Source organism: Bufo gargarizans, chromosome 4 (assembly GCF_014858855.1).
Source record: "Bufo gargarizans isolate SCDJY-AF-19 chromosome 4, ASM1485885v1, whole genome shotgun sequence".
NCBI classification, from domain to species: Eukaryota; Metazoa; Chordata; class Amphibia; order Anura; family Bufonidae; genus Bufo; species Bufo gargarizans.
The window spans coordinates 285940632-285967167 of NC_058083.1; the positions used below are offsets into that span (position 1 = coordinate 285940632).

The 26536-nt window shown below is 47.9% G+C and overlaps 1 protein-coding gene across 2 annotated transcripts in view; it reads right to left on the minus strand.

Annotated features, from left to right (window-relative positions):
• Window positions 1–15175, minus strand: part of PDSS2 (decaprenyl diphosphate synthase subunit 2) — a 196750-nt gene extending 181575 nt beyond the window's left edge. Inside the window, exon 1 of one of the 2 annotated variants that reach the window (XM_044289937.1) lies at window positions 15121–15175. The gene's annotated coding sequence lies outside the window, so the exon portion shown is untranslated. The other variant, XM_044289938.1, reaches the window with a different exon arrangement.
• Window positions 15176–26536: the final 11361 nt, after the last annotated feature.

Here is a 26536-nt window from a genome sequence, read left to right on the forward strand (position 1 = left end):
TTACTGCTGCACTGTCCCCATTCACTTCAATCTGAGCAGCGCTGTAGTAACAGCTACACTGACTGCACAATGTATGGCGCTCGGGCATTGGAGCTCCTACAGAACAGCTGATCAGCAGGGGTGTGGGGTGTCAGACCCCCACTGATCAGATTCTGAGTATAGTCCATCAATAGTAAAATCAGATAGTTAACCATGGTCCGTATTTATTCTCTGATACATATTCTGCACATGATGACAAGGGCCGCCATCATACCTGAGCAAGCAGTGTGTGTTCCAGGTGCCATTGGACATAGGCCACAATGAACAGGAGACGAGTACTGACTTCTGTGGGAGTTTTCTAGACATGCTCCATGTTATTGAGGTCATTGTACAAGAAAGGAATAGGTGAGGCTACTTTCACACCAGCTTTTTCCCTTTCCACTATTAAGATCCGACATAAGATTAAAAAAAAAAAACAAACCACTTCAGTTTTGTCCATGGGGAAAAAACTGAACGGAACAAAATGCATTCCGTTCCATTTGGTGGCGTCCCCATTGCAACGGGAATAACGCTTAAAGCAGTGTTTTTCTGTCCGCGATGTGGTGCGGAGCAAGACGGATCCGTCCTGACTCACAATGTAAGTCAATGGGGACGGATCTGTTTTCTCGATCACAAAACAAAACTGTTTTACAACCGGATCCGTTCATAACGGATGCAGATAGTTGTATTATCGTGATGGAAGCGTTTTTTGCTGATCCATGATGGATCCAGCAAAAACGCTGGTGTGAAAGTAGCCTAAGCTGTGGCCATCACCTACAGTGCTTTATGTTATCTATTTATGTAATATCTTTCATTGTAATCTTGCCTGTCATAATAATTAGCTGACTGCTGAAAAGTGACCACTACAGAACATTCAATAGCTGTCGGTCAATAGTTATCTCTCCTGACTCCCCCATAGACGTACGCGTTTGGTTTGGCTGAGCGTGTATGTGTTTTCAATAGGGAAAGAGGAGGAAGCTGCTGTCAGACACCTCTGGTTGCATCTAAGGCTACTTTCACACTGGCGTTTCTGGAGTCCGCTTGTGAGATCCGTTTCAGGGCTCTCACAAGCGGCCCAAAACAGATCAGTTTAGCCCCAACGCATTCTGAATGGATAAGGATCCGCTCAGAATGCATCAGTTTGGCTCTGTTACGCCTCCATTCCGCTCTGGAGGCGGACACCAAAACGCTGCTTGCAGCGTTTTGGTGTCCGCCTAGCGATGCGGAGCCAAATGGATCCGTCCTGACTTACAATGTAAGTCATAGGGGACGGATCCGTTTTCACTGACACAATATGGTGCAATTGAAAACGGATCCGCCTCCCATTGACTTTCAGTTTAAAGGGAACCTGTCACCCAAAAATCGCCTATTAAGCTGTTTACAGTACCTTATAGTGCTGTATAGTCGTTTCCCGATGCACTTTTTGTTAGTTTTGCAGCATGTATGCTCAGTCAGAAATCGATGTTATATTCAGCTGCTGCCCCGTGCTTCAAGTCAGGCTTGAAGTCACGGGGGCAGCGGCCTCGGCGTCTTACATGGCCCTCTCCCCGCCCCCTGCCTCTGTGACTGACAGCCGAAATCCGATTCCGGGACCGCGCTCAACGGCCGCATGCGCAGTAAAGGGCGGCAGGAGCGCGGTCCCGGCTGCCGCGCGTACTACGCGCCGTCTTACTCTCGCCGCACTGCGCATGCGCCCGACATCCTGTATCAAACGCGCCCGCGCCCGGCATCTGGGCGCGGGCGCGTTTGATACAGGATGTCGGGCGCATGCGCAGTGCGGCGAAAGTAAGACGGCGCGTAGTACGCGCGGCAGCCGGGACCGCGCTCCTGCCGCCCTTTACTGCGCATGCGGCCGTTGAGCGCGGTCCCGGAATCGGATTTCGGCTGTCAGTCACAGAGGCAGGGGGCGGGGAGAGGGCCATGTAAGACGCCGAGGCCGCTGCCCCCGTGACTTCAAGCCTGACTTGAAGCACGGGGCAGCAGCTGAATATAACATCGATTTCTGACTGAGCATACATGCTGCAAAACTAACAAAAAGTGCATCAGGAAACGACTATACAGCACTATAAGGTACTGTAAACAGCTTAATAGGCGATTTTTGGGTGACAGGTTCCCTTTAAGTCAAAACTGATCCGTTTGCATTATCATGAGAAAAAATAAAATAAAATACCAGACGGATCCACACCTAACGCAGGTGTGAAAGTAGCCTCAGGCTACTTTCACATCTGCGTTTTCAATTCCGCTATTGAGATCTGTCATAGGATCTCAATAGCGGAAGAAAACGCTTCAGTTTTGTCTCCATTCATTGTCAATGGGGACAAAACTGAACTGAGCAAAACAGAATGCACAAGAATGCATTCCGTTCCGTTTGGTTGCGTCCCCACTGTGGACTGAATAATGCTGCAAGCAGCATTTTTCTGTCCGCGATGTGGTGCGGAGCAAGAGACACACAAATTGCAGATCCGCAAAACATGTATAGAAGCCATGTGCGTCCTGACCTACGATAGAAATGCCTATTCTTGTCTGCAAAACAGACAAGAATAGGACATGTTCAAATTTTTGAGGAGGGCTGCGATATGGAGCAACGGATGCAGACAGCACACGGAGTGCTGTCCACACCTTTTGCGGCCCCATTGAAGTAAATGGGTCCGCATCCAAGCCGCAAAAAATGTAGCTCTGATGCGGACCAGAACAACGGTCGTGTGCATGAGGCTTAAGTGTGATTGTCTACTGTAAATGACACTTCCCAAAAACCAAATCCCAACAGAAGCCACTGTGCAAATACTAAACCAGTAAAACTATATTAAACATGACTATAAGGGCTCATTCAGACGGCCGTATGCTATCCGCAAAAATGCGGATCCAATTTTTTGCGGATTAGATGCTGACCTATTCACTTTTATGGGGCCCTTTTCTATTCCACGGTTCCACAAAACAAATGAAACATGTCCTATACTTGTCTGTGAAAATCAGGACATGGCCCTATTGAAGTCTATGGGTCAGCAAAAATACTGAATGCTATCAGTTTTTTTGCGGATCCGCAAAAAAAACGAATAGCATTCAGTATTTTTGTGGACAGAATACGGCCGTCTGAATGAGCCCTAACACTGAGGAAAATGGAACTTTAAGGATTTGTCCACATGGGACTTTGGTATTCCAGTTGTGACAAGTTATCCCCTATCCCAGTAGGACCCCCATTGATCATGACTAATGTGGAGTGAAGCAAGCTTCAGATTAAGGGCTCATGCAGACGACTGTATGGCTTTTTCAGTTTTTTTTTTTTTTTGCGGAACCATTGAAATGAATGGTTTCGTATACGGAGTCGGACCATATATAGGGAACGCAAAAAAAGGCCCGTATACAGAACGCAAAAAATGTTTGTGTGCAGGAGCCCTAATAATGTACGGAAATTCGTCTCCGTACAGCATTAGAATATATGGGCTTCTATGAGCTGCAATAAGTTATTCGCGAAGTCGCGCATGACTTCGTTGAATAACCTTAGTAGTTGATTTTTAAAGTGGAAAACCACTTTAAAACTTGAAACTGAACTCGCCTTCGATTCCGAGGTGCTAGTCGTAACCGAAGCAGAATTCGGTCTTAAGGCCCCTTTCACACGAGCGAGTATTCCGCGCGGATGCGATGCGCGAGTTGAACGCATTGCACCTGCACTGAATCCCGACCCATTCATTTCTATGGGGCTGTTCACATGAGCGGTGATTTTCACGCATCACTTGTGCGTTGCGTGAAAATCGCAGCATGCTCTATTTTGTGCGTTTTTCACGTAATGCAGGCCCCATAGAAATTAATGGGGTTGCGTGAAAATCGCAAGCATCCGCAAGCAAGTGCGGATGCTTGCGATTTTCACGCACGGTTGCTAGGAGATGATCGGGATGGAGACCCGATCATTATTATTTTCTCTTATAACATGGTTATAAGGGAAAATAATAGCATTCTGAATACAGTTGAAGGGGTTAAAAAAATAATAATAATTTAACTCACCTTAATCCACTTGATCGCGCAGCCCGGCATCTCTTCTGTCTGTCTTCTGTGCCGTGTGGAGGAACAGGACCTGTGGTGACGTCACTCCGGTCATCACATGATCCATCACCATGGTAAAAGATCATGTGATGGATCATGTGATGACCGGAGTGACGTCACCACAGGTCCTGTTCCTCCACACAGCTAAGATGAAGACAGAAGGAGATGCCGGCTTTGCGATCAAGTGGATTAAGGTGAGTTAAATTATTTTTATTTATTTTTTAACCCCTTCAGCACTATTTTACTATGCATTCTGTATTCAGAATGCTATTATTTTCTCTTATAACCATGTTATAAGGGAAAATAATACAATCTACAGAACACCGATCCCAAGTCCGAACTTCTGTGAAGAAGTTCGGGTTTGGGTACCAAACATGCGCGATTTTTCTCACGCGAGTGCAAAACGCATTACAATTTGCGCATTACGTTTTGCACTCGCGCTGAAAAATTGCGCGTGTTCCCGCAACGCACCCACACATTTTCCCGCAACGCCCATGTGAAAGAGGCCTAACTGTTAGGCTGGGTTCACATGGGCGTCACGTTTTGGCTCAGGATGCGTCCCGGGTGCATTGCAGCAAACCCGTGCGAGTAGGTACCCAATTGCAGTCAGTTTTGACTGCGATTGCATTCCGTTGTTCAGTTTTTATCGCGCGGGTGCAATGCGTTTTGCACGCGCGTGATTAAAAACTGAATGTGGTACCCAGACCCAAACTTCTTCACTTTAGTTCAGGTTTGGGTTCAAGGTTGTGTAGATATAATTATATTCTTTAATACAGAATGCTTAGTACAAGGTCAATTGAGGGTTAAAAAATAAAATAAAAAATTAACTCACCTCCTCCAATTGATTGCGTAGCTGGCGGTCTCCTGTTCTTTCTTCAGGACCTGTCAAAGGACCTCTGGTGACGTCACTGAGCTCATCACATGGTCCAATCACATGGTCTGTCACCACAGTGATGGACCATGTGATGTGATGTCACCACAGGTCCTTTAGCCGGCAGCTCATGATTAAAGAAGTATGAAGAGATCGGCAACTACGCGATCAAGAGGAGGAGGTGAGTTTATTTTTTAACCCTCAATTGACCTTCTACTAAGCATTCTGTATTAAAGAATGCTATTATTTTCGCTTATAACCATTTTATAAGGGAAAATAATAGAGTGAATAGACTGTCATCTTAGCAACCATGAATGAAAATCGCACCGCATCCACACTTGCTTTCAGATGCTTGCGATTTTCACGCAGCCCCATTAACTTCTATGGGGCCTGTGTTGCGTCATAAACGCACAATATAGAGCATGCTGCTATTTTCACGTAACGCACAAGTGATGCGTGAAAATCACCGCTCATGTGCACAGCCCCATAGAAGTGAATGGGTCCGGATTCAGTGCGGGTGAAATGCGTTCACCTCACGCATTGCACCCGTGCGGAAATTTCGCCCGTGTGAACCTAGCCTTAAAGTGGTTTTCCACTTTAAAAATCAACTACCGAAGTTATTCAACGCGACTTCGCCCCAGGGTGACTTCTGGTCTCATGTGAATCTGTAAAATCATGGCATTGCAGAAAACTGGGTGATGGTCTGTCTACTCATTAACAAAAAAATATTTATTGGTCACACATTTTCCTATAGGGAATATCTCAGTGAGTATATACAGTGACTTGCAGGCCTGTATTACACCAACAGATTATCTGACAGATTTCTTTACAATCAATTTTCTATTCTTTTTTTCAGGCTGGTAAAAAAAAAAGTGGAATTCCAACAGACCCAGTATGTAAATCAATGGGATTTATACATAATGAATGTTATGACTGTAGAAACACTAGTGTAACCAGTCTTGGGGCTCATGCAGATGACCGCTGTTGTTTTGCGGTCCTCAAATTGCAGACCTGCAAAACACAGATACCGGCCGTGTGCAATCTGTATTTTCCGGACATGCTCTATATTTTTGCAGAACGGCCATGTGGACATACTGCTTTTTCTATAGATTAAAGGGGTTATCCCACCTAGCCACAGAATAGGCAATAAATATTAAACTATGGAAATTCCATTCATTTGTATGGGACTGATATTGACAGCCAGCCATCAGTTCCACAGAAGTGAATGGAGCGTGGATCGCGCACTGATGCTCCACCAAGGGGACTCAGGGATCCCTTGTTCTCTGGATCACTAGGGGGTCACAGAGGTCAGACCCCTACCAGTCAATATTTATCACATTCTAGGTTAATCCCTTTAATTTCGGTTGTGACTAAATACTATACTCGGTAAGGACCTGGTCCTACCCAGTGATAGGAAATAGCCGACTCAGTGTGAGCTGTCTATTTCCCATCACTGGTACGGACCTTTTTGCCCCCTAGTGGTCAGGCCCTGAACTGATATAGTATATAGCCGGATCACAGAGAGTTGGCTAAATCCTTTACTCCATAAGGATCTGGTCCTTACCAGTAATAGGAAATAGCCGACTCTATGGGAGCTGGCTATTTCCCATCATTTGTAGGGACATCTTCTGCCTCATTGATCTGGTTATTGAACTGAACTTCTACATGGATGCAGTGTTATAGTATACAATAAAGTTATATAGGTGACTATTGTAGAATAAGCCTCTTTTATGTTTAATTTTATTTCAGGAAAATCTTTACAATAAACAATAATAAAAATATCATGCAACTTCTGAGAACTTGTCTCTGCAGAAATGTCTGGTCCTGTGATATTCATAGTAAAGCGCTCCGCAGAAACATCTGGTCACGTGATCTCTGTACTTTCCTAGAAGTTAAAGGGGTTATCCGATATCGAAAATATCCCCTTCAATGCCCAGGCCCCTTGTATGGATTATACTTACCTGCTCCTCGGCACCAGCATCGCTCCGGATTCCTGCATGGCCGCTGCTGCATCTCCCCGTCGCTCGGATCAAAACATCCAGTGAGCAGGCAAGTATAATCCATACAAGGGTCCCAGACATTTAGGGGGATAATTCTGATATCAGATAACCCCTTTAACATTATTTGTTTAAAAAAAAAAATTAGAAATATCCTACGTTATGCCTCAAAAGGACATTTTCCATCCATTATGTACTAGGGAGGATTCATACTGCTGAGGTCCTTTTTATCAGGGATGGGATTAAGCCGACTCACACTGAAGTGACTATTTCATGTACCCCAAAAGGACTTTTTCCATCTATTATGTACTAGGTTCTTTTCCTGCTGAGGTCAGTTTCAGGGATAGGATTTAGCCGAATCACACTGAAATTACTATTTCCCGTCCCCAAAAAGGACCTTTTGTATCTATTATGTACTAGTTAGGATTCATACTGCTGAGGCCCCTTTCAGGGATGGGATTTAGTCAACTCACACTGAAGTGGCTTTTTCCCATACCCCAAAAGGACCTTTTCCATCCATTATGTACTAGGTACTTTTCCTGCTGAGGTCCTTTTCGGGGATTTAGCTTACTTACATAGAAGTGACTATGTTCCGTACCCCAAAAGGACCTTTTCCATCTATTCAAGTTTTTCAGAAATCAAGAAGCAGCTTTTCTTTAAATGGCCGTTCAAAATGCATCCCTTTAGAAGGGGCAGATCCTGGATGGTAGCTGACACATTACTAGTAGACGGGGCAGTGCAATGAGATGTCAAGTCAGTGAAGTGAAGTCAGAATAGTAGGAAGAGGCAAAAATGAGGGTGACGTCACTGTCAGAGGTAACCCATCATCCCATTGTCAGATGATGTTGATGACTCAGTTGTCCTTTCCACATCGATAATAACAGTCGCCCAACAGCTAGTGGGGTCACTGGTTAATACTGACTGGGGGGCTGGTGCCGTCTAAAAAGTGACGCCATCACTACAGTCACTGACATTAGTGGTGAGTTATGTAGTTTGTCCTCCATTATCCCGTCCTCTTTCATTTTCTGTTGCCAGACATATCCTAATCAAATATGCCTCTGTTTTTGACTACACAACAAATCGCAGTCTGTGATGGAAGAAATTTTTGTCCTGTACTACATGCAATATTCCAGTGTACATTATTTTAAATATACAGATAAATGGCGATTGTACACAGAGTAATGCAAGAAATTTAATTGCCTTAGAAAATGCAATATTGAAATGTAAGTTTTCTGAAATACACACCAAAATGGTGTGTGATGATTATCTGCTGTATAAAATGCAGGTTTTGCTCAAATTAATAAAAAAGAAAAAGCCAATTTTAGCTGACACTACACTAAATAAAGAATGTGCAGTCACTTGTTAGTTTTCTTTTGCACAGATAGTTTGTGTGCGTGACAGTGTAAAGCCTCATTCACACGTCAGTGTTCTCCTCAGACAGCACACGTGACCATTCATTTTAATGTGTGTATTGTAAAAAGGTACCTGGAATCATCGTGGATAGAAGGTATGTGACCTCGGTGAATTAAGAGCCGATATTTTATATGTCAGCAGCAGCTAATGCTAATTGATACCTTGAGATTTAGAATGGCTGTCATAGCTAATCCGGGACGGCTCTTACTGGGAGTAGTCAAAGTGCTGGGTGGGTGACTACTCCCCATGTTCCAGGCCGGGTTTTGCCAGGCATAAAAACCAGCTAGCACTGCCAGGTGGTGTGGATTTACCTCCCTCTGACAGTGGAGCTCACACTGGCCACCAATAATATAAATACAATAGAGGGAGGGAGGGGCCGCACACTGGCCACCAATGATATAAATACAATAGAGGGAGGGGGGGCCGCACACTGGCCACCTATGTTATAAATACAATAGAGGGAGGGAGGGGGGGCCGCACACTGGCCACCAATGATATTCAAACTGGGGAGGAAGGGGGGTCTGCCCCCTGCTGCCTGGCAGCCCCTGATCTCTTACAGGGGGATATGATACGCACAATTACCTGAGGGGTTAATTGTGCTGATCACAGCCCCCTGTAAGAGATCAGGTGCTGCCAGGCAGCAGGGGGCAGTCATGTACACAGTTTGCAGTATATTCTAACTAGAAGCGTCCCGATCACCATGGGAACGCCTCTGTGTTAGAATATACTGTCGGATATGAGTTTTCACGATGTAACTCAAATCCAATGGTATATTCTAACATAGAGGCGTTCCCATGGTGATGGGGACGCTTCAAGTTAAAATATACCATCGGATTGGAGAAAACTCAGATCCGATGGTATAAAAGGGACTCCTGACTTTACATTGAAAGACAGTGGTGGACGGATCCGTTTGCAATTGCACCATATTGTGTCAACGTCAAACGTATCCGTCCCCATTGACTTGCATTGTAATTCAGGACGGATCCGTTTGGCTCCACACGGCCAGGCGGACACCAAAACGACATTTTTTTCATGTACGTGGATCCTCCAAAAATCAAGGAAGACCCACGGACGAAAAAACGGTCACGGATCATGGACCAACGGAACCCCGTTTTACGGACCGTGAGAAAATACTGTCGTGTGCATGAAGCCTTATACTTACCTGCGCTGTCTGTGGCTGGCCGGTAGCTCCTCTTACTGGTAAGTGAAAGGTCTGTGCGGCGCATTGGGGGGGGTGATTTTAATTAGGGGGGGTAGAAGGGAGGCCGCACTGGCCACCAATGATTTTAAAACTGGGGAGGGAGGGGGGGCCGCACTGGCCACCAATGAATTTAATACTGGGGAGGGAGGGCCGCACTGGGGTTAATTGTGCGGATCACAGCCCCCTTTAAGAGATCGGGTACTGCCAGGCAGCAGGGGGCAGTTATGTACACAGTTCTTAGTATATTCTAACTTGAAGCGTCCCCATCACCATGGGAACGCCTCTGTGTTAGAATATACTGTTTATGTGTGATTTCCAATTTATTGATCCGGGTTAGTAGGGTGTTGAGCGCCAATGCACACAGTTTTATGCTGAGGGGGGGGGGGGCTGCTGTGTGGGATTGCATGCTGAGAGGGGGGGGCTGCTGTGTGGGATTGTATGCTGAGGGGGGGGCTGCTGTGTGGGATTGTATGCTGAGGGGGGGATGCTGTGTGAGATTGTTTGCTGAGAGGGGGGCTGCTGTGTGGGATTGTATGCTGAGGGGGGGGGGCTGCTGTGTGGGATTGTATGCTGAGAGGGGGGGGGGCTGCTGTGTGAGATTGTATGCTGAGAGGGGGGGCTGCTGTGTGGGATTGTATGCTGAGAGGGGGGGGGCTGCTGTGTGGGATTGTATGCTGAGAGGGGGGCTGCTGTGTGGGATTGTATGCTGAGAGGGGGGCTGCTGTGTGGGATTGTATGCTGAGGGGGGGGCTACTGTGTGGGATTGTATGCTGAGGGGGGGGGGGGGCTGCTGTGTGGGATTGTATGCCGATGGGGGGGGGGGGGGGGCTGCTGTGTGGGATTGTATGCTGATATGCTGAGGGGGGGGGGGGGGCTGCTGTGTGGGATTGTATGCTGAGAGGGGGGGGGCTGCTGTGTGGGATTGTATGCTGAGAGGGGGGCTGCTGTGTGGGATTGTATGCTGAGAGGGGGGCTGCTGTGTGGGATTGTATGCTGAGAGGGGGGGCTGCTGTGTGGGATTGTATGCTGAGAGGGGGGGCTGCTGTGTGGGATTGTATGCTGAGAGGGGGGGGCTGCTGTGTGGGATTGTATGCTGAGAGGGGGGGCTGCTGTGCGAGATTGTATGCTGAGGGGAGGGGCGCCTGTGTGGGATTGTATGCCGAGGGGGGGGGGGGGGGGGGGGGGGGCTGCTGTGTGGGATTGTATGCTGATATGCTGAGGGGGGGGGGCTGCTGTGTGAGATTGTATGCTGAGAGGGGGGATGCTGTGTGGGATTGTATGCTGAGAGGGGGGGTGCTGTGTGGGATTGTATGCTGAGGGGGGGGATGCTGTGTGGGATTGTATGCTGAGGGGGGGGATGCTGTGTGAGATTGTTTGCTGAGAGGGGGGGGGGTTGCTGTGTGGGATTGTATGCTGAGAAGGGGGGCTGCTGTGTGGGATTGTATGCTGAGAGGGGGGGGCTGCTGTGTGGGATTGTATGCTGAGAGGGGGGGGCTGCTGTGTGGGATTGTATGCTGAGAAGGGGGGCTGCTGTGTGGGATTGTATGCTGAGGGGGGGGGGGGCTGCTGTGTGGGATTGTATGCTGAGAGGGGGGGGCTGCTGTGTGGGATTGTATGCTGATAGGGGAGGGCTGCTGTGTGGGATTGTATGCTGAGAGGGGGGGCTGCTGTGTGAGATTGTATGCTGAGGGGAGGGGCGCCTGTGTGGGATTGTATGCCGAGGGGGGGGGGGGCTGCTGTGTGGGATTGTATGCTGATATGCTGAGGGGGGGGCTGCTGTGTGAGATTGTATGCTGAGAGGGGGGGTGCTGTGTGGGATTGTATGCTGAGGGGGGGGGATGCTGTGTGGGATTGTATGCTGAGAGGGGGGGTGCTGTGTGGGATTGTATGCTGAGGGGGGGGGGATGCTGTGTGGGATTGTATGCTGGGGGGGGGGATGCTGTGTGAGATTGTTTGCTGAGAGGGGGGGGGGTTGCTGTGTGAGATTGTATGCTGAGAGGGGAGGGGGCTGCTGTGTGGGATTGTATGCTGAGAGGGGGGCTGCTGTGTGGGATTGTATGCTGAGAGGGGGGCTGCTGTGTGGGATTGTATGCTGAGGGGGGGCTACTGTGTGGGATTGTATGCTGAGGGGGGGCTACTGTGTGGGATTGTATGCTGAGGGGGGGGCTACTGTGTGGGATTGTATGCTGAGGGGGGGGGGGGCTGCTGTGTGGGATTGTATGCTGAGGGGAGGGGCGCCTGTGTGGGATTGTATGCCGATGGGGGGGGGGGGGCTGCTGTGTGGGATTGTATGCTGATATGCTGAGGGGGGGGGGGCTGCTGTGTGGGATTGTATGCTGAGAGGGGGGCTGCTGTGTGGGATTGTATGCTGAGAGGGGGGCTGCTGTGTGGGATTGTATGCTGAGAGGGGGGGCTGCTGTGTGGGATTGTATGCTGAGAGGGGGGGCTGCTGTGTGGGATTGTATGCTGAGAGGGGGGGGGGCTGCTGTGTGGGATTGTATGCTGAGAGGGGGGGCTGCTGTGCGAGATTGTATGCTGAGGGGAGGGGCGCCTGTGTGGGATTGTATGCCGAGGGGGGGGGGGGGCTGCTGTGTGGGATTGTATGCTGATATGCTGAGGGGGGGGGGGGGCTGCTGTGTGAGATTGTATGCTGAGAGGGGGGATGCTGTGTGGGATTGTATGCTGAGAGGGGGGGTGCTGTGTGGGATTGTATGCTGAGGGGGGGGGATGCTGTGTGGGATTGTATGCTGAGGGGGGGGGGCTGCTGTGTGAGATTGTATGCTGAGAGGGGGGATGCTGTGTGAGATTGTTTGCTGAGAGGGGGGGGGGTTGCTGTGTGGGATTGTATGCTGAGAGGGGGGGGCTGCTGTGTGGGATTGTATGCTGAGAGGGGGGGCTGCTGTGTGGGATTGTATGCTGAGAAGGGGGGCTGCTGTGTGGGATTGTATGCTGAGGGGGGGGGGGCTGCTGTGTGGGATTGTATGCTGAGAGGGGGGGGCTGCTGTGTGGGATTGTATGCTGATAGGGGAGGGCTGCTGTGTGGGATTGTATGCTGAGAGGGGGGGCTGCTGTGTGAGATTGTATGCTGAGGGGAGGGGCGCCTGTGTGGGATTGTATGCCGGGGGGGGGGGGCTGCTGTGTGGGATTGTATGCTGATATGCTGAGGGGGGGGCTGCTGTGTGAGATTGTATGCTGAGAGGGGGGGTGCTGTGTGGGATTGTATGCTGAGGGGGGGGGATGCTGTGTGAGATTGTTTGCTGAGAGGGGGGGGTTGCTGTGTGGGATTGTATGCTGAGAAGGGGGGCTGCTGTGTGGGATTGTATGCTGAGGGGGGGGGCTGCTGTGTGGGATTGTATGCTGAGAGGGGGGGGCTGCTGTGTGGAATTGTATGCTGAGAGGGGGGGGGGCTGCTGTGTGGGATTGTATGCTGAGAGGGGGGGCTGCTGTGTGAGATTGTATGCTGAGGGGAGGGGCGCCTGTGTGGGATTGTATGCCGAGGGGGGGGGGGGGGGGCTGCTGTGTGGGATTGTATGCTGATATGCTGAGGGGGGGGCTGCTGTGTGAGATTGTATGCTGAGAGGGGGGGTGCTGTGTGGGATTGTATGCTGAGGGGGGGGGATGCTGTGTGGGATTGTATGCTGAGAGGGGGGGTGCTGTGTGGGATTGTATGCTGAGGGGGGGGGGGATGCTGTGTGGGATTGTATGCTGGGGGGGGGATGCTGTGTGAGATTGTTTGCTGAGAGGGGGGGGTTGCTGTGTGGGATTGTATGCTGAGAAGGGGGGCTGCTGTGTGGGATTGTATGCTGAGGGGGGGGCTGCTGTGTGGGATTGTATGCTGAGGGGGGGGGGGGGGCTGCTGTGTGGGATTGTATGCTGAGAGGGGGGGGCTGCTGTGTGAGATTGTATGCTGAGAGGGGGGGGCTGCTGTGTGGGATTGTATGCTGAGAGGGGGGGGGCTGCTGTGTGGGATTGTATGCTGAGAGGGGGGGGCTGCTGTGTGGGATTGTATGCTGAGAGGGGGGGCTGCTGTGTGGGATTGTATGCTGAGAGGGGGGGGCTGCTGTGTGGGATTGTATGCTGAGAGGGGGGGCTGCTGTGTGGGATTGTATGCTGAGAGGGGGTGCTGCTGTGTGGGATTGTATGCTGAGAGGGGGGCTGCTGTGTGGGATTGTATGCTGAGAGGGGGGCTGCTGTGTGGGATTGTATGCTGAGAGGGGGGGCTGCTGTGTGGGATTGTATGCTGAGAGGGGGGCTGCTCTGCTGTGTGGGATTGTATGCTGAGAGGGGGGGCTGCTCTGCTGTGTGTGATTGTATGCTGAGAGGGGGGCTGCTCTGCTGTGTGTGATTGTATGCTGAGAGGGGGGGGGATGCTGTGTGAGATTGTATGCTGAGAGGGGGGCTGCTCTGCTGTGTGGGATTGTATGCTGATGAGGGGGTGCTGTGTGAGATTGTATGCTGAGAGGGGGGCTGCTGTGTGGGATTGTATGCTGAGGGGGGGGCTGCTGTGTGGGATTGTATGCTGAGGGGGGGGGGCTGCTGTGTGGGATTGTATGCTGAGGGGGGGAGGGGGTGCTGTGTGAGATTGTATGCTGAGAGGGGGGGGGGGTGCTGTGTGAGATTGTATGCTGAGAGGGGGGGGGGATGCTGTGTGAGATTGTATGCTGAGAGGGGGGGGGGATGCTGTGTGAGATTGTATGCTGAGAGGGGGGCTGCTCTGCTGTGTGGGATTGTATGCTGAGAGGGGGGGCTGCTCTGCTGTGTGGGATTGTATGCTGAGAGGGGGGCTGCTCTGCTGTGTGGGATTGTATGCTGAGAGGGGGGGGTGCTGTGTGAGATTGTATGCTGAGAGGGGGGGGGATGCTGTGTGAGATTGTATGCTGAGAGGGGGGCTGCTCTGCTGTGTGGGATTGTATGCTGATGAGGGGGTGCTGTGTGAGATTGTATGCTGAGAGGGGGGGGGGGTGCTGTGTGAGATTGTATGCTGAGAGGGGGGCTGCTCTGCTGTGTGGGATTGTATGCTGAGAGGGGGGGCTGCTCTGCTGTGTGGGATTGTATGTTGAGAGGGGGGGCTGCTCAGCATACAATCCCACACAGCAGCCCCCCCCCCCAGAACTCTCAGCCCCCAGTATTCACATCTACCTCTGCAGCGCCGACAGATACTCCCCCCCCCCTCTCATTTCACATGTGAGCTGTACAAGGTGGCGGGCCTTGTGTGCACAGGACTTCAGGGCGCCATGAAGGCACACGGGTCACACACACTATGGCTTTATGAAGGTCACAGCTGACTTGTGACAGATACACATGATAGAAGCCAGCTGTATCCGCCATGTTATTCGTACAGACAAGCTACAATGATGCCGCCAATAAGACGAAATATAGTGGTTATTTCACTTCACATGTGGCACCCCAAGCACAGACTACCTTGATATACCGCAGAGTGTGACAAGCCAACATGAACAGTCCATTTTATTACTTGCGAGGTAAATACAACCTACAGAAACTACTACAGACAAGGAAAACAGTCCCTGACCACCCCGAACACTCACAGCACCCGACTTCTGTCACACAAGAACTGTACTCACCGCGCATGCGCTTGGAGAATTAGTAACAACTCGAGATTTCCGGTAAAGCCTAGAATGTATTGGCTGCTTTGATGGCATGATGTCATGAGACCATGTGACTGCTTCTTCCAGCCCCTTACAGACTGTGCCAGAGGCAGCACAAGAACGGTAAAGATAAAGATAGCAGCATTGCTGCGCCCAGAGCACTGTGCAGGCACTATTGTGGTCTGGGGGCTAATTCTTATGTAGTTTGTAGGGGAGGACATAAGGGGTCTGAGAGCTGCTGGAAGCTCCTATAAAGTCACCTACAGTTACACTGCTCACCATATATCCCCTTACAACGTATTTTTAACTTCTTAGTGCCCCCCTTCTACACAGTGGTTTTACCTCCTCTGTGCCCTCTCCAAGCAGTGGTTTTGCCTCCTCTGTGCCCCTTGCACACGGCTGTTTTGCCTCCTCTGTGGCCCCTGCATACAGTGCTTTTGCCTCTTTTGTGCCCCCTCCATACAACACTTTTTCCGTCTCTGTGCCCCCTCCACACTGTGCTTTTGCCTCCTGTGCCCCCCTCCACATGGCGCTTTTGCCTTCTCTGTGCCACCTCCACACAGTGCTTTTGCCTTTTCCGTGCCCCCTCCACACGGTGCTTTTGACTTTTCCGTGACCCCTCCACACGGTGCTTTTGCCTTTTCTGTGCCCCCTCCACACTGTGCTTTTGCCTCATATGTGCCACCTCCACATGGGGTTTTTGCCTCTTTAGTGCCCCCACATGGCAGTTTAGCCCCTTCAGTGCCGCTGCCAGACCATAGTCTTTCTTCCCTACCCGCAGCTGCCCTCCATTCATTTCTATGGAGCCGCCGAAAAAAGCCGAGCACTGGCTCGGCTATTTCCGTCGGCCCTATATAAATTAATGGGAGCGGTGTCCGCGCATGCGCGGTGTGCTCCCATTCACTTCAATGGGAGAGGCGGGGAGCTGCGCCTGGTGGTGGACAGACCCTGGGAAACTTTTTTTCTCTACTCCTTTTCTCTATATTTAAAATTTTTTACAAGCCCCTTTATGTGTGAAAACACTATATACACACCCCACACTAAATAAAGTTTTACACATTTCACACTTTACATCCCAATAAAATAAAAATGGCCCATCCATCCCAAAGATAGATTGTGCGGGCTTCACTGAGCTAGATTTTTTCAAAATCTTTTTGTCTGAAGATTTAGTAAATTTAATGGTGTCCCAAGCCAATTTATACACCCAACAATTTATTTCCCAGAACCCTACTTCACCATACGCTAGAACCCTAGGTTGGACCCCAGTAGATGCAGCAGGGATGATGAAGATTTGGAGACTCATGCTGCATATGGGCATAGTAAAAAAAAAAAAACGTTAGGCAATATTGGAGTTCGGACATTTTGTACCAGACTCCAATTTACAGTGAGACCATGACGCGGAAGCGATTTGAGTCAATTAGGAAAATCCTACACTACAATGATAATGCACGGTTCCCACCCCAAAACGACCCAACATTTGACCATCTGTTCAAAGTTAGGCCTGTCAGTGACCACTTCAGCACCAAGTTTGCTGAGGTGTACAACCCAGAGAAAAATGTCAGTGTAGATGAGTCCCTATTACTGTTCAAAGGGAGGATTAGATTCCGCCAGTACCTGCCTAAGAAACGGGCAAGGTATGGCATAAAAATATACAAACTCTGTGAGAGTAGCTCAGGGTACATCCACAAGTTCCGCGTTTATGAAGAGAAGGATTCCAGGATAGAACCCCCAGAATGCCCCCCATCCTAGGAGTTAGTGGGAAGATAGTCTGGGACTTAGTGCACCCACTGCTGGATAAGGGTTACCACCTCTATTGGATTACTATTATACCAGCATACCCCTATTCAGGTCCCTAACTGCCAGAGGTATTGAGGCTTGTGTCACAGTGCGCATAAATCAGAGAGACCTCCCTAGATCCCTGGTAGGGCAACCACTGAGAATGGGTGAAAGTAGGGCTCTCCGCAATGAGAACGTGCTGGTGGTTAAGTACAAGGACAAGAGGGACGTCCTTGTACTGACCACCATTTACACTAATGCCAGCTCCTCCAAACCAGTTTGCATCCTGGACTACAATAGGCACATGGGAGGGGTGGATCTTGCAGACCAACTTATGAAGCCCTACAGTGCCATATGAAAAACGAAAGTGTGGTACAAAAAGCTGGCCGTACACATTGTACAGATGGCAATGTGCAATGCGTATGTGCTATTTCAATCTTCAGGCCACAGAAGGAACTTTCCTTCAGTTCCAAGAGGTGGCAATCAAGGCCTTAATTTTTCAAACTGGGTCCCAGTACTTCAGGAAGTTATGGTGCCTGTGTCGAACCAGGGCAACTTTTTTTCAGGTCAAGTCCCCCGGACAGTCAGGAAGGGAAAGATGCAGGGTGTGTTTCAAAAGGGGGATAAAAAAGGCTGCATTCACACGTCCGTGGAACACGGTCCGTGTGATACCGGCCTGGATTTCTTCTGAGTGCAGGAGCGCACGGCGTCATTGGTTGCTATGACGCCGTGCGCTCCCTGCTGCCGCCGCAGTGCAGTAATACACTGGTATGATCTATAGCAGTGTACCACTGTACAGCGGCAGCAGCAGGGAGCGCACGGCGTCAGAGCAACCAATCCAGGCCGGTTTGGTTGTGTGAATGCGGCCAAAAGACACAATTTACCACTGCGAAACCTGCCCTGAAAAACCTGGCCTGTGCATGCAGGAGTGTTTCAGAATCTACCACACATCCATGGAGTATTCATTTAATTTCCTCCTTTATGCTCCCTGTATATTTCTGATTTAGTCCACCTCCCTTGCATGCATAGCCACTTTCCAACAACCACGCCATATCTTTTTCTGTGAGACAACTGTTAGGTCAAAAGTACCCTTTCCACCACTTAAAATTTTCGTATTGGGGTGCTCTTTCCGAAATGGGGTCACTTCTTGGGGTTTTTCATTTCTGGGGACTTCAGGAAATGTATTTAATGTGACATGGCATCTAAAATCCATGTCTGCCAATTTAGGCCTAGACCAACCTATAAGAAAAAACTCACATACAATGTGTAGATAACATTGGGGTCTAGTATAATATACTGAGCCAACCCAAAAACAGAGCCAATAACCCCAAAGAAAAGTGGGAGACACACATCCCACTGCGGCCATCCCAGGTTTTTGGGTGGGCTAGTTTGCCTTATGCTATTTGTACATTTTTTCATTTATCTTTCTGTGCATGCAACATACATACCAGTACATGTTACTTTGAGTGAACCTACAGTTCTCACAGTTTTCATGCTGATGTATACCTAGGGCTGTGACATCTTTTTCCCTGCCAGTTGGGTGTTTGGGAGAGAGGTTGTATCTGACCTCCTTACATGAGGTCTCCCCCCCCTCCTTTACACTTGTGCCTTATGTTTCATATATTGTTTGGTATGTGATTATGTCTCAATAAATGACATATATTTTATATGTGTGTCTCCCACTTTTCTTTGGGGTTATTGGTTCTGTTTTTGGGTTGTGCCAATTTAGGCCTGTCAGCAAAATTCATATTTTGCCATTTGCCTGCTATGCGCCAATACAACAGGCTACAAGCACGCACATATGGGGTGTTTGCAAAAAGGGGAGAAAGTGGGGAACATATACTGGGGTGCATTTTCTCCTTTAAAACCTTGTGGAAAAAAAAAATTGAGGTCTGCTAGTAATTTTTTCCCCACAAATATGTGCTTTGAAATGCTTTCTCTAGTATTTCTGTCTTCTGTGAGACACCTGTTTGCTGAAAAAGTACAATTTCTACCACTTAAAATGTTCGTACGGGGGTGATCTTTCTGAAATGGGGTCACCTTAATTCTGGGGACCTCAGGAATTTATTTAATTTGACATGTCACCTAAAATCCATGTCTGCCAATTCAGACCTGTCAGCAAAAATCATATTTTGCCATTTGCCTGCTGTGCGCCCATACAGCAGGCTACAAGCACATATGGGGTGTTTCCTGAATTGGGATAAATGGGAAACTTAACCTGGGGTGCATTTTCTCCTTTAACCCCTTGTGGAAAAAAAATTGGGGTCTGCTAGTAATGATTTTTTTTCACAAATATCTGCTTTGAAATGCTTTCTCTAGTGTTTCTGTCCTCTGTGAGACACCTGTTTGCTAAAAAGTACCCTTTCCACCACTTAAAATGTTCGTACGGGGGCGCTCCGAAACCGAAATGGGGTAAAAAATGTTTGTACGGGGGTGATCTTTCTGAAATGGGGTCACCTTAATTCTGGGGACCTCAGGAATTTATTTAATTCAACATGGCACCTAAAATCCATGTCTGTCAATTCAGGCCTGTCAGCAAAAATCATATTTTGCCATTTGCCTGCTGTGCACCCATACAACAGGCTACAAGCACATATGGGGTGTTTCCTGAATGGGGAGAAAACGGGAAACACAATCTGGGGTGCATTTTCTCCTTTAACCCCTTGTGGAAAAAAATTGGGGTCTGCTATTAATTATTTTTTTCACAAATATCTGCTTTGAAATGCTTTCTCTAGTGTTTCTTTCCTCTGTGAGACACCTGTTTGCTGAAAAGTACCCTTTTCACATCTTAAAATGTTCGTACGGGGGTGCGCTTTCCGAAATAGGGTCACTTCTTGGGGTTTTTCATTTCTGGGGACCTCAGGAATTTATTTAATGCGACCTGGCACCTAAAATCCATGTCTGCCCATTCAGGCCTGTCAGCAAAATTCATATTTTGCCATTTGCCTGCTGTGCGCTCATACAGCAGGCTACAAGCATATATGTGGTGTTTCCTGAATGGGTAGAAAATGTGGAACACAACCTGGGGTGTATTTTCTCCTTTAACCCCTTGTGGGGAAAAATTGGCGACTGCTAGTAATTATATTTTTTTTTCACAAATACAGTCCTGATCAAAAGTTTAAGACCACTTGAAAAATGGCAAAAAATCATATTTAGCATGGCTGGATCTTAACAAGGTTCCAAGTAGAGCTTCAACATGCAACTAGAAGAAATGGGAGTGAGACAAAACATTTTTTTGAGCATTCAATTTAATGAAAACAGCGAATAAACTGAAACAGGCTGTTTTTCAGCTGATCAAAAGTTTAGGACCACACCTCCAAAAAAAATATAAACCCCCCCAAAACAGAAATCCAACTTCCAAACATGAACTCAGTAATGAGTAGCTCCGCCGTTATTGTTTATCACTTCAAAAATTCGTTTCGGCATGCTTGATGCAAGCGTTTCCATGAGGTGAGTGGGAACATTTCTCCAAGTGGTGAAGACGGCCGCACGAAGGCCATCTACTGTCTGGAACTATTTTTGTAAACTTCCCTTGCCATCCCCAAAGGTTCTCAATTGGATTTAGATCAGGGGAACACGCAGGATGGGCCAAAAGAGTGATGTTATTCTCCTGGAAGAAGTCCCTTGTCCTGCGGGCATTGAGTATTGTAGCATTGTCCTTAGCGTTGTCCTGTTGAAAAACCCAGTTGTTACCACACAGACGATGGCCCTCAGTCATGAGGAATGCTCTCTGCAACATCTGGACATAGCCAGCGGCCGCTTGACGCCCCTGCACTTCCTGAAGCTCCATTGTTCCACTGAAGGAAAAAGCACCCCAGACCATTATGGCGCCCGCTCCACTGTGGCGCGTAGAAAACATCTCAGGTGGGATCTGCTTGTCATTCCAGTAACGTTGGAAACCATCAGGACCATCAAGGTTAAATTTTTTCTCATCAGAGAATAAAACTTTCTTCCACCTTTGAATGTCCCATGTTTGGTGCTCTCTTGCAAACTCCAAACAAGCAGTTCTGTGGCGTTTAAGGAGACGAGGTCTTTGAAGACGTTTTTTGTTTTTGAAGCCCTTCAGTCTCAGATGCCGTCTGATGGTTATGGGGCTGCAGTCAGCACCAGTAAGGACTTTAATTTGTGTCGAGGATCGTCCAGTGTCTTGACAGACAGCCAATTGGATCCTCCGGCTCAGTGCTGATGAATTTTTTTTGGGTCTTCCACTTGACTTTTTTGTTCCATAACCCTCAGGATCATTGTTCCATAACCCTCAGCAGCGATGGCACACTGTGAGAGACCCTGCTTATGCAGTTCGACACCCCGACCACGTTCAAAAAGGGAGAGTTTTTTTGCCTTTGCCATCACAACGTGTGACTACCTGACAGAAAATGACAATGAATCCACATCTTTGCACAGATTTGGCCTTTTAAAGGCATGTGGTCCTAAACTTTTGATCAGCTGAAAAACAGCCTGTTTCAGTTTAGGCTACCTTCACATTAGCGTTTTTCTTTTCAGGCATAGAGTTCCGTCACAGGTGCTCTATACCGGAAAAGAACTGATCAGGCATATCCCCATGCATTCTGAATGGAGAGTAATCCGTTCAGGATGTCTTCAGTTCAGTCATTTTGACGGATCAGGCAAAAGAGAAAACCGTAGCATGCTACGGTTTTATCTCCGGCGAAAAAAACTGAAGACTTGCCTGAATGCCAGATCCGGCATTTTTCTCCATAGGAATGTATTAGTGCGTTCAAAATACCGGAATGCCGGATCCGTCCTTCCGGTCTGCGCATGTGCAGACCTTTAAAAATGAGAAAAAAATTAATACCTGATCCGTTTTGCCTGATGACACCAGAAAAACTGATCCGGTATTGCAATTGCATTTTTCTGACTGATCAGGCATTTTTACGACTGATCAGGATCCTGATCAGTCAGAAAAAATGACACGCGTTTGCATACAGTTTGCCTGATCAGGCAGGCAGTTCAGGCAACGGAACTGCCTGCCGGAATCAAACAATGCAAGTGTGAAAGTACCCTAAATCGTTGTTTTCATTAAATTGAATGCTCAAAAAATGTTTTGTCTCACTCCCATTTCTTCTTGTTGCATGTTGAAGCTCTACTTGGAACCTTGTTAAGATCCAGCCATGCTAAATATGATTTGTTGCCATTTTTCAAGTGGTCTTAAACTTTTGATCAGGACTGTATGTGCTTTGAAATGCTTTCCAAGTATTTCTGACTTCTGTGAGACACCTGTTTGCTGAAAAGTACACTTTCTACCACTCAAAATGTTCGTACGGGGGTGCTATTTCCAAAATGGGGTCACTTGTTGGGGTTTTTCATTTCTGTGGACCTCGGGAATTTGGAGACAGGAATAATGCGACATGACACCTAAAATACATGTCTGCCAATTCAGGTCAGCAAAATCCATATTTAGCTGTTTGACTCCAGAGCCCTGCCATGCGCACATACATCAGTTTTTGAGCACATATGGGGTGTTGGCGTATTCTGGGGGAAATTGGGAACAAAATGTGGGATGCATTTTGTCCTGTTACCCCTTGTAAAAGTGAAAAATGTGGGTGTAATGCAACTTTTTCTGGAAAAAAATAAACTTTTTCATTTTCACAACCAATTCCATGAACCACCTTTGAGGACAAAGTTCTTAATACACATCTTGAAATATTCCTTGAGGGGTGTAGTTTCAAGAATGGGGTCACTTTTGGGGGGCTTCCACTCTAGGGGTACCTAAGGGGGGTTTTCATATGCGAGTGAAAAATGTGGGTGTAAAGCAACTTTTTCTGGAAAAATATTGTAATTTTTAATTTTCACAGCCAAGCGTTTCCTAATTCTGTTAAACACCTGATGGGTCAAAGTGCTCACTACACACTTCCACTGTAGGGCCACCTGAGGGTGTCTTCATATGTGTCATACCTCCCAATTACCATTCCAGCTAAATCAGCTTTTCAAAAGCCATATGGTGGGGGCGGAGCTAGACGCGGAGGAGAGCGGACGTGTAAGCTCTGAGCTCCTGCGTAGAAAAACTAAATCCTCTGCCATCTATACTTGTCTGCCCTTTTATAGGGCATATATTGTTATATTAATCCTCTCCAGCTAGAGCCGGAGCCTAGGCACCCTCTAAAGAACTACAGGATCCCTTCAGGGAGACTGAGGCCTACACCGCGTGTGAAGCCGCAACCTCAAGCGACGGGCGAACCGGAGCTGCCTCTGAACCCTCCGTACCAGCGGAGGACAGACGAGACCCTGTGGATCGGCTACTGAATGCATACAGCCCTTTAGGCCAAGCGTCAAAACCTGATTAGGGGAGTGTGGCCTGGCACTGGAAGGAACAGGACACGAGTTAAATGAGCTCCGCTTCTGCTTCGCTAACGATAGTATATCCTACCTTCCTAACGAAACAACCGGGGGCATCACCCACATACCTGAGTCCTGCAGCAGACGGAGACCTCTTCCAGCCTCCCACACAAGCCGGTCGCCCACTTGGGCCTTCACTCTTTGTAGCGTGGCAGCCGCCGCAATACTTCTAGCTGCGCCATCCCCACCTGAAGTCAAGGCGCATCGGCAGGAGGCGAACGAGAACAAGAGCATCACAAGAAAACTCGGGCTGCAGCGGTCAGTAATTTTTTCCTCTCCGACTAAGGGCACATACCCCACCCCAGTGCCACCTTTCCCCACTCCTGAAGGTGAAGAGCTCAGCTCTAATTTTTATAGACTGCTCTGTGGGGCGGTCTGGCAGATCTCCTAGACTCACTACATTTTCTACACACAGAGCACTAAAATTCACCCAAATGTGTAGTGGTTGAAGCTAGGGGTAGTGCGCTCTGAGTTTCTGTTAGCACCCTCATCTCAAATAATTCTTTCCCCCTCCTTACCTTGCCGCTCACTATGTTGAAAGTAGGAAAACCAGAGGGAATGGGTCCTAAGACAGTGAAGTAGTCACAGTCAGAAATGGAGAAGCTTATCCACAAAAAGCCCACAGATCCTCAACCATTAAGTCAATCAGTGGGTCGGAGCATGGCTGCTGCTGCAGAGACGTCGGTTCATGAGAGCTCGGGTGCTGAAGACTGTTGAGAGGGAGACCCTATTATCTCAACATCACAAAAAACTCTACAGCAGAACATTGAATCAGCAATATCCCCTGTCCTCAAAGGTCTTTCAGGTCTTCTTCACCTACTCATGCTGTTACACCTTTACCCTCCTTTCTAACCCCTTATCTCCAACATCCCATATCTTCTTGATTTTCCCTTCTTTCCCCCTCTTCCTGTTTTTCCCTTGTCCCTTACCCACCCCTCCCTTTCCCCTGCCCACTGAAAACTCTATCTACAGTAACTCTGGCACTAATACCCCGTATATTGACCTGACTAACTTTTCCCTCCTTCAGGTTATTGTTCTACTTCACCTTTTTTCCCTGTCTCCAGGCTCGGGATATTTTCCTGAAGTACTATAGGGATCAGGAAAAGAGTAAAAACCCTACTCCCCATCCTCTCTTTCCTCCTTCATTGCACTGTTCTGCTCTTATTGTATTATTGCAACATGTGTTCCAAACTGTTTATCTTGTTACCATATCAATAGGAAAGCAGGCTAAATGTCTGCTGTTAATGTGGTATTGTGAAATGTGTGGGGACTAAATTCACAGTCTAAGAGATCCAGAGTATTCCAACTATTTAGATCTCTTCATACAGAGGTCACGATACTCCAGGAGACCCATTTTAAATGGGGTAAGCTTCCTTCTCTACACAAAACCTATTTCACACAATGGTTCCATTCCTGTTACTCTGCCTCCAAAACCATAGGTGTAACCATTGCTATTAAAAAATCACTTCACTTTACTCTGAGATCTAGCCTAGTGGATAGTGAGGGTAGATATCTGTTCTTGAAGGGCCAAATAGCTAATACACCAGTTACGTTTGCTGGCATATACACTCCTAACGTACAACAAGTGCCCTGGCTGACAGAGACACTTAGACGCCTTGAATCCTTCCAAGAGGGCATTTGCATTGTAGGGGGAGATCTTAGCATCACTCTAAACCCTCTACTCAATTCCTTCAATCAGAATCATAGTGTTTCCTATCATAAACTTAAAACCTTAAAGATAGCCCTATCATCCTGCAGACTTATAGATACTTGGCGATTATACATACCACTCAGAAGCCCATAATTCTTACCAAAGAATAGATTACATCCTCCTCTCCTTCAAACACTTACCAAAGATAGTTAAATCCTCAATCCACAACATCTCCATCTCAGGCCATGCCCCGGTTTCATTGTCCATAGTCATAAAGTCCCTTCCCGCCCATTCTTTTACATGGCGAATCAATGAGATGATACTTCAAGATTCGTCACACAAAGCCCGCATTGTGACCTTGCTAAACAACTTTTTTGCCCAAAATACATCCGCAAATACTTTCCAAACAATGATCTGGGAAGCCCATAAAACAGTGGTACGAGGAGATCTGATCTCTCTTTGCTCCTACCTAAAAAAAAATGTAAGAACAAAGACATGGCAAACACCCTGAAAAGAATAGAAGCCCTAGAAAGACAACATAAAAGAACATTAGCCATCGCCACAAAAATGAATTAACTGTCCAAAGGGAGAAATTGATGGAACTTCTCAACTTAAAAGCATCTAAAGCATAGCTCTACGCTAAGCATAAGATGTACATGCATGGTAATAAGGGCTTTTGACTTATAGCTCTTATGGCCAAAAGAGCTAGGGAGCAGACCTTTATTAAATCCATTAAGGCTTCCAACGGACAGCAAACCACAAACACAAAAAACATTGCAGAACACTTTAAACTATTCTATGAAGCTTTATACAATTTGAGATCAGGAGAATCTAATGAAGAATCTTATCTGAGACAAAAAGATATAAATGATTTCCTACAGGGCTTGTCCCTGCCTTCCCTAGATGATTCTCAAAGCGCCCAATTAGCTACGCCAATAACTCTCTGCATTACTAAAGGAATCCCCCAATGGTAAAAGCCCGGGTCCAGATGGATTAACGGCCATGTATTCTAAATCATTCCAAGATATCCTTCTTCCCCACATGCTCTAAACTTTCAACTCTTTGATTGTTGGGAATGTCTTTCCTCAACAAACTCTAGAGGCCCATATTACGATCCTACCCAAAAAAGGGAAAGACCTATGTGGTAGCTACAGTCCGATTTCCCTGCTCATTGTGGATGTTAAAATATTCGCCAAAGTCCTCAATCGGTTGCTCCCCTCACTGGTTAACACTGAACAGGAGGGTTTCATGAAGACTAGGGAGGGTAAATATAACACCCTCAGAATCTTGCATTTGATCCAGTTGGCCAGGCAGAAACAGTCACTATTGGGATTTCTATCTACTGATGCTGAAAAAGCATTTGACCGGCTCGACTGGGTCTATATGCAAGCCACATTGCGCAAATTTGGTCTACCAGAAACCTTCCTTAACTTCGTTTCAGCATTGTATTCTTGACCCTCAGCAATGGTAAGGCTAAATGGCACCCTGTCCCCCCCTTTCCAAATAACTAACGGCACTAAGCAGGATTGCCCCCTCTCCCCCCTCCGTTTTGTGCTTACGATGGAAACTCTCATCCAATCGATTTAGCAAGACCCAGAACTAAGGGGGTTCAGG